Genomic DNA, 7,095 nt, shown 5'->3' on the forward strand with positions numbered 1-7,095 from the left:
TGTTAGTATGCTCAGGGCTTTGGGGTTTTTTCTTTTATAAAATTTTTTTCGATTTTTACTTGTGGCAAAATACAAATAACATAAAACTCACCATTAACCACTTTTAAGTAGTGTACAGTTCAGTAGTGTTAAGAATATTCTTAATCTGACCCTCGTGGTCCAGTGAATAAGACTCTGAGCTTGCAATGCAGGGAACTCGAGTTGGGAAACTAAGATTCCACGAGTTGCATGGTGCAGCCAAAAAAAAAATTTTTTAAAGAACATTCACATTGTAATGAAATCTATTTCTAGAACTTTTTAATCTTGCAAAACCGGAATTCAAACAACTCCCTAGTTACTCCTACTCCCGCCCCTGGAAGCCACCATTATGCTTTCAGTTTCCATGAGTCTGACTACTCCACAGACCTCATGTAAGTGAAATCATACAGTATTTGTCTTTTTGTGACTGGCTTACTTCTTAGCACAATGTTCTCAAAGTTAATTCACTTGTGTCAAAACTTCATTTCAAGGCTAAAAACTATTCCGTTGCATGCATACACTACACTATTCCTCTGCTTCCACCTTTTGGCTATTAGGAATAACGCTGCTATGAACATCGTTATACAAATATCTCTTTGAGATCTTGCCTTTAGATCTTTTGGCTATATACCCAAAAGTGGGATTCAGACTCATAATTCTGTTTTTAATATTTTAAGGAACCACCTGTTTTCCATAGTGGCTGCACCATTTTACATTCCCACCAACAGAGCACAAGGTTTCCAATTTCTCCACATTCTTGCCAATGCTTGTATTTTCTGATTTGGGTTTTTTGGATGTGAGGGGAGGTAATAACTCACTGTGGCTTTCATTTTGCATTTCTCTAATGATCAGTGATGTTGAGCAACTTTCCATATGTTTCTTGGCCATTTGTATATCTTCTTTGGAGAAATGTCTGTTGAAGTCTTTTGCCCAATTTTTAATCATGTTATTTTGTTGTTGTTGCACTGTAGAAGTTCTTTTAATCTTCTGGATGTTAACCCCTTATCAGATATATGACTTAGAGAGATATTTTCCCATTTCATAGGTTGCCTTTTCACTCTTATCAACTGTGCCCTGCACAGAAGTTTTTCATTTTGATGTAGTCCAATGTATCTATTTTTACTCTTGCCATCTGTGCTTTTGGAATTATAGCAAAGAAATTATTGGAAACTTTCCCCCTGTGTATTACAGTTTTAGGTCTTACATTTAGGTCTTTGATCCGCTTTGAGTTCATTTTTTAAATTAATTTATTTTTAATTGGGGGATAATTGCTTTACAATGTTGGGTTGGTTTCTGCCATACATCAAAATGCATCAACTCTGGGTATACACATGTCCCCTCTCTTCTGAACCTCTCTCCCACCTCCCATCCCATCCCACCCTTCTAGGTTGTCACAGGGCACAAGGTTGAGCCCCCTGTGTCATACAGCAAATTCCCACTGGCTATCCATTTTACACATGGTCCTGGATGTATGTTTCAATGCTACTCTCTCAATTCGCCCTACCCTCTCCGTCCACAAATCTTGTGGACGTGTGTCCACAAGTCTGTTCTCTATGTCTGCATCTCTCTTTCTGCCCTGCAAACAGGTTCATCAGTACCATTTTTATAGATTCCATATATATTCAGTAATATATAATATTTGTTTTTCTGACTTACTTCACTGTATAACAAGCTCTAGGTTCATCCACCTCACTAGAACTGACTCAACTTTGTTCCTTTTATGATTAATATTCCATTGCATACGTGTGCCACTTCTTCTTTATCCATTCATCTGTGGTTGGAGATCTAGGTTGTTTCCATGTCCTGGCTATTGTAAATAGTGCTACAATGAACACTGGAGTACATGTGTCTATTAGAATGATTTTCTCAGGGTATACACTCAGCAGTGGGGTTGCATTCATTTTTTATATGGTGTAAAGTAAGCATCTAATGTCACCCTTTTGCATTTGGATATCCAGTTTTCCCAGCACCATTTATTGAAAACACTGTCTTTTCTCCACTAAATGGTTTTGGAATATCTGTTAAAAATCGTTTGACCATGCATGTAATGGTTTATTTCTGGGTTTTCTATTGTATTCCATTGATCCAGTACCACCCTGTCTTGATTACTGTAGCTTTGTAATAACTTTTTAAATCAGGGGGTGTAAGACTTTCAACTTTCTTTCCCCCAATCCCAAGGTTGTTTTAGCTATTTCGCTTGGCGGAGGTAACTTTTTTTAATTCCAACAGTTAGACATTAGAAGACCTTGAATGAAAATCAGGATTCTTGGTCTCTTAGGAAAAAAAAATCAAGAAATGCAGCAAATTTGGGCAACAAATAACTGGAATTGTGAGTAGCTGCAAAGTGCTCTCAAGTTACCATTGTCTCCACCCACTCATTTCTGTAACCTGTCTGACCCCCTGAAGGCCCCTCTTTCTTTCAGACTTTGAGACTCCTGGCCTAAGGGAAAGGCAGTTGTAGCCAGAGGACTTAACTGCGGAGGCTGCAGTGATCTAATTCAGAGATTTTCTCAAAAGGAAAAATACAGAGTTCTTAGAGGAAATATAGCTATGAAAGTATGTTTGTTCGATGCAGGAGAGAAGGTATGGTAGGAGGGACTATAGAGGAGTGTCAGGAATGTAATCTTGCCTGAAAAATTCCATGGACATAAGAGCCTGGCGGGCTGTTACAATCCAAAGGGTCACAAAAAGTTGGACACAACTGAGTGACTGAACTCACACACAGGAAAGACCTATCTAAGGAAAGGACAATTAAATCGAGTCCAGAAGGATGAAAATGAAACAGACAAGAGAAGACGTGGTAGAAGAATACTATAAGCTAGAATCCCAGGGACGGGGGAGCCTGGTGGGCTGCCGTCTCTGGGGTTGCACAGAGCCGGACACGACTGAAGCGACTTAGCAGCAGCAGTAGCAGCAGCCTAAGGAAAGAGCATGTACAAAAGCCCTACCGAAGGGCCTTTAGCATTCTTTTAGGCATGACAGAAGTCCAGTGGAGCTGAAGCCTAGATAGTAAAAGGAAAATGGTGAGATCTGAGCAGGGGTCAGATAGTAAACCATTTAGGAACTGTATGTGGGCTCATCCTATAGTCAATGAAAAAACCCTAGGAGTGACATTATTTGATTTTCGTTTTATGAAGATCACTGTGGCTGCTGTGAGGAAGAATGGATTTGAGGGGAGGATGAGAAGAGAATAGCTGAGAGCAGTTAGTTTACTGATGTAGCACAAAGGAGGATGGCAGCCTGGACAAGAATATAGAAGTGGGATGATTTAAGAGTTATTTTGGAAGCAGCATCAACTGGACAAGACATATTCTTCTCTAAGCATCAAAACCTAGTGAGCCATAAATGTAGTTGCATCTTTAACATATCTAAAATTTTGTCACTGTGCATACCTGTGACTGCCTGCTGGCTTCCTCTGGCCTGAGAGCCTTCTCTGAACTGCACACAGGCCAGAAGGGAGGGAATTTACACCCCTGGGAATAGTAGTAAGAATGATGTAAAGAGGTGGAAGTGTAACTTGTTTCCACACCTGTGGGGTGAAACAACTCTGAAGCATATACTACTTGACTCCAGGAGGCTCTCCCGCCCTAGTTGTCTAGAGGGGTGAGCTGCACCTTAACCTGTCCTGCTGCCCTCCCAGCCCTGTCTCAGGGCTCCACTCCCCTACTGGCGCTTCCTGGGATCATCTCCAAAACAAACTGCACGAAAATCCTTGCCTCAGTGTCTGCCTCTGAGGGAATCCAACCTAAACACTTCCTGAATATTTTCTAATGATATTTTATTAGAAATAAGTAATGAATACTTCTAATGATATTTTGTATTCTCTTTTTAGGTAAGTTAATAACTCCACTGCTTTCCAATTTATTGATGTCATGGCATAAAGATAAAATTATGTATGCAGAGCATATTGGGGTCATCTTAAGTTCTACGAGGAACTTGGTGGAAAAAAATATTTTCTTTGTAATTACATGCAGTAATAATTTTAAATAGACTACTTGAGAAAATAGTATTGATTTTGGCTAAATATCCAAATAAAATTTGTTTTTACTTTTATGAGAAACTTGACCGTGTTTCTGACATATTACCTGACATTAGGTTTCATGGTGAAATAGCGATGTAATTTCTGATTGTTTATAATGATAATATTTTTAAATTCGTAGAGTCACACCTATAATTGGCACACCAATAGAGAAGTTCTGTTCTATTCATCAAAGTATAAACATGCTAATGTATCTGTAAACTATACCCTGCAATTTACTTTAAAACCTTCCACCTATAATTTATACTTTATTGTTTTCAACTCCTACTTTCTGTACTGGTTAACCTCTCCCACTCTGTGTTGATTTCATAGCTTAACTCTATCAAGAATCTAACTTTCCAAGACTTTATAGCATCATCATTGTAATCCCAAGTACTAGCATTCATATGGTTCCTGGTTAGAACTTTTATATCAATTCAGAAATTCTTTTGCGTAAATTGCAGATGTCCTGGTGGTCTCTTGTGAATGTCTCACACTAAGAAGAAAGTCACAGGAAGCCTTTCTAACTTATCCTGCTTACCTTCTACTATCTCTTCATTGCCAGCCTTGTTCCAACAATCCTGAACTTCCTACCCTTCCACCGCTCCTCCCCAGCACTCTATAGAGAGATGGATGCGATTCCCTATGAAGCCCTGGCCTAATTGCAATACACCATTGTGTTCCCAGATGCTCATGTTATTTTCTCTGGAATGTTCTTTATTTTCTCCCTAATTCACTTCAGCCTCCTCCAATCCATTTGCATGTAACTATAGAAAATATTTCAAAACACAGACCTGACTAAACTCAGTATGTGTCTACTTTTAAATGAGATATTATCTCTCTCTCATAATCCTATCTACCACTTTTTCCTTACCTAGCCATATACCCAACACAAGGGCTTTCTTTCCATTTTTTGAACGCACTCAGTCAAGGTTCTCTGATTGGAAGCTGAAAAACTAACCTAAAGACTGATAGGCCTGCCCTTGGTACCATTCCCAAGCCATATGAATCCTGCACTACCTAGGCCCTCAACCTCACAATTACAGACAGTTAACAGTAACTCCAAACAGGAGGGCCTGGGCTCCTGACACAGTCAAGATGAGTTCTTCCCACTGGTCAAGTAGGAGGGACGTGGCTGTAGAAGCCCACATAGATACCTGCATTCCACAGTCTCCAGGGTCTTGGCCTCTAGCCGGAGGAAATCAGTGAGGCCTAGCCTTCCATGGCTTGGTACATTATTCATTCATTCAACAAGTATTTTTTAGCACTTTTGACATGTCAGGCATTGTTTTAGGTGTTGGGGCCTATACCACAGTGAACAAAACAAAGCTTCTGCTTTCAAGGAGCTTACAATCTAGTAGGGAAAGGCAGACCATTAAAAGAAATACAGGTCATGTAGGGATAAACGTTATAAAGAAAAGCAGGATAGGGACTTCCCTGTTTGTTCAGTGGTTAAGATCTACCTTCCACTGCAGGGAACATGGGTTCAATCCCTGTTCAGGGAACAAAGATACCAGATGCCACAGAGAAACTAAGCCTGTGTGATGAAACTAGAGAGTCCTTGCATGCCACAATGAAAGATCCTGCATGCCACAACTAGCCCCCTCATGCTCCTGCTGAGTTGCTTCAGTTATGTCCAACTCTTAGCAACACTATGGACTGCAGCCCACCAGGCTCCTGTCCATGGGATTCTCAAGGCAAGAATGCTAGAGTGGGTTGCCATGTCCTCCTCCAGGGGATCTTCCCAACCCAGGGATTGAACCCACATCTCCTGTGTCTCCTGCACTTCAGGGGAATTCTTTATGGCTGAGACACCAGGCAAGCCCAAATAAAAATTTTTTTTTTAAGAAAAAGCAGGATAGAAAGTGGTGAGGACATTTTGTATATTGTGGAAGGCTCCCCCCCCCCTTTTTTTTAGCGCAGACTTAAAAGAAGGAAGCCATGTGGATATTTAGATGGGATGGGAAGCCATCAAGGGATTTTAATCAGAGGAGTGCTTTTTGAGCCCTGGTACCACCAATGATTTCCAGAGTGACAAATTTTTTTTTTAATGGTATGTATTTTTAAAAGGTCATTCTGATTATTTTGTGACACCAGGATATTAAAGAGAGGGAATGGTTTACAACCTGAAAGTTCTTCAAACCTCAATGTCTGCATCCATTCAACAACCACTTGGAGTGCCTCCTCTGTATTAGGCAGTGAGTTAGGTGTTACAGACAGACAAGGCAACAAACCAGACCCAGCCGCTCCCTTTAAGGGACTGTCAGTATGGAGAGCTCAGCTCCAGCCCACATTCACCTTTCACTGACTTACCTTTGAGCTCTTCTACTCTCAAAGGTAAATCAGTGAGACTGACCTAGCTGCAATTTCTCCCATTTTGTCTTTCTCACTATAATTCAGACTGGATACCCAGTGGCATTTTCCTGACCATGATTTTTTCGCTCCTCTTGACAACAAATTTGGGATTCCCAGATAGTGCTAGTGGTAAAGAACCCATTTGCCAATGCAGGAGACATAAGAGATGTGGGTTTGACCCCTGGGTCAGAAAGATCCCATGGATGACAGCATGGAAACCCACTCCAGTATTCTTCCCTGGAGAATCCCATAGACAGAGGAGCCTGGCAGGCTACAGTCCATGGAGTCACAAAGAGTCAGACACCACTGAAGCAACTTAGCATGCATGCATACACAACAAATTTGTATGTCTACAGTTTATACTATTCAGACAACCCTGGGACCCTCCTCCCTTATCACTCCTCACTAATAAAGATCCAGCTCTGCATATCAAAATAACACAGTTTAGTTAAATTTACTCTTTCTTCCTTCACCATATTTTCAATGAGAGTAAAAAATCTACTTATCATAGGATAGATCAGATCAGATCAGTCGCTCAGTCGTGTCCGACTCTTTGCAACCCCATGAATCGCAGCACACCAGGCCTCCCTGTCCATCACCAACTCCCGGAGTTCACTGAGACTCACGTCCATAGAGTCAGTGATGCCATCCAGCCATCTCATCCTCTGTTGTCCCCTTCTCCTCTGCCCCCAATCCCTCCCAGC

The sequence above is a fragment of the Bos indicus genome, chromosome 8, assembly GCF_029378745.1.
Source record: "Bos indicus isolate NIAB-ARS_2022 breed Sahiwal x Tharparkar chromosome 8, NIAB-ARS_B.indTharparkar_mat_pri_1.0, whole genome shotgun sequence".
NCBI classification, from domain to species: Eukaryota; Metazoa; Chordata; class Mammalia; order Artiodactyla; family Bovidae; genus Bos; species Bos indicus.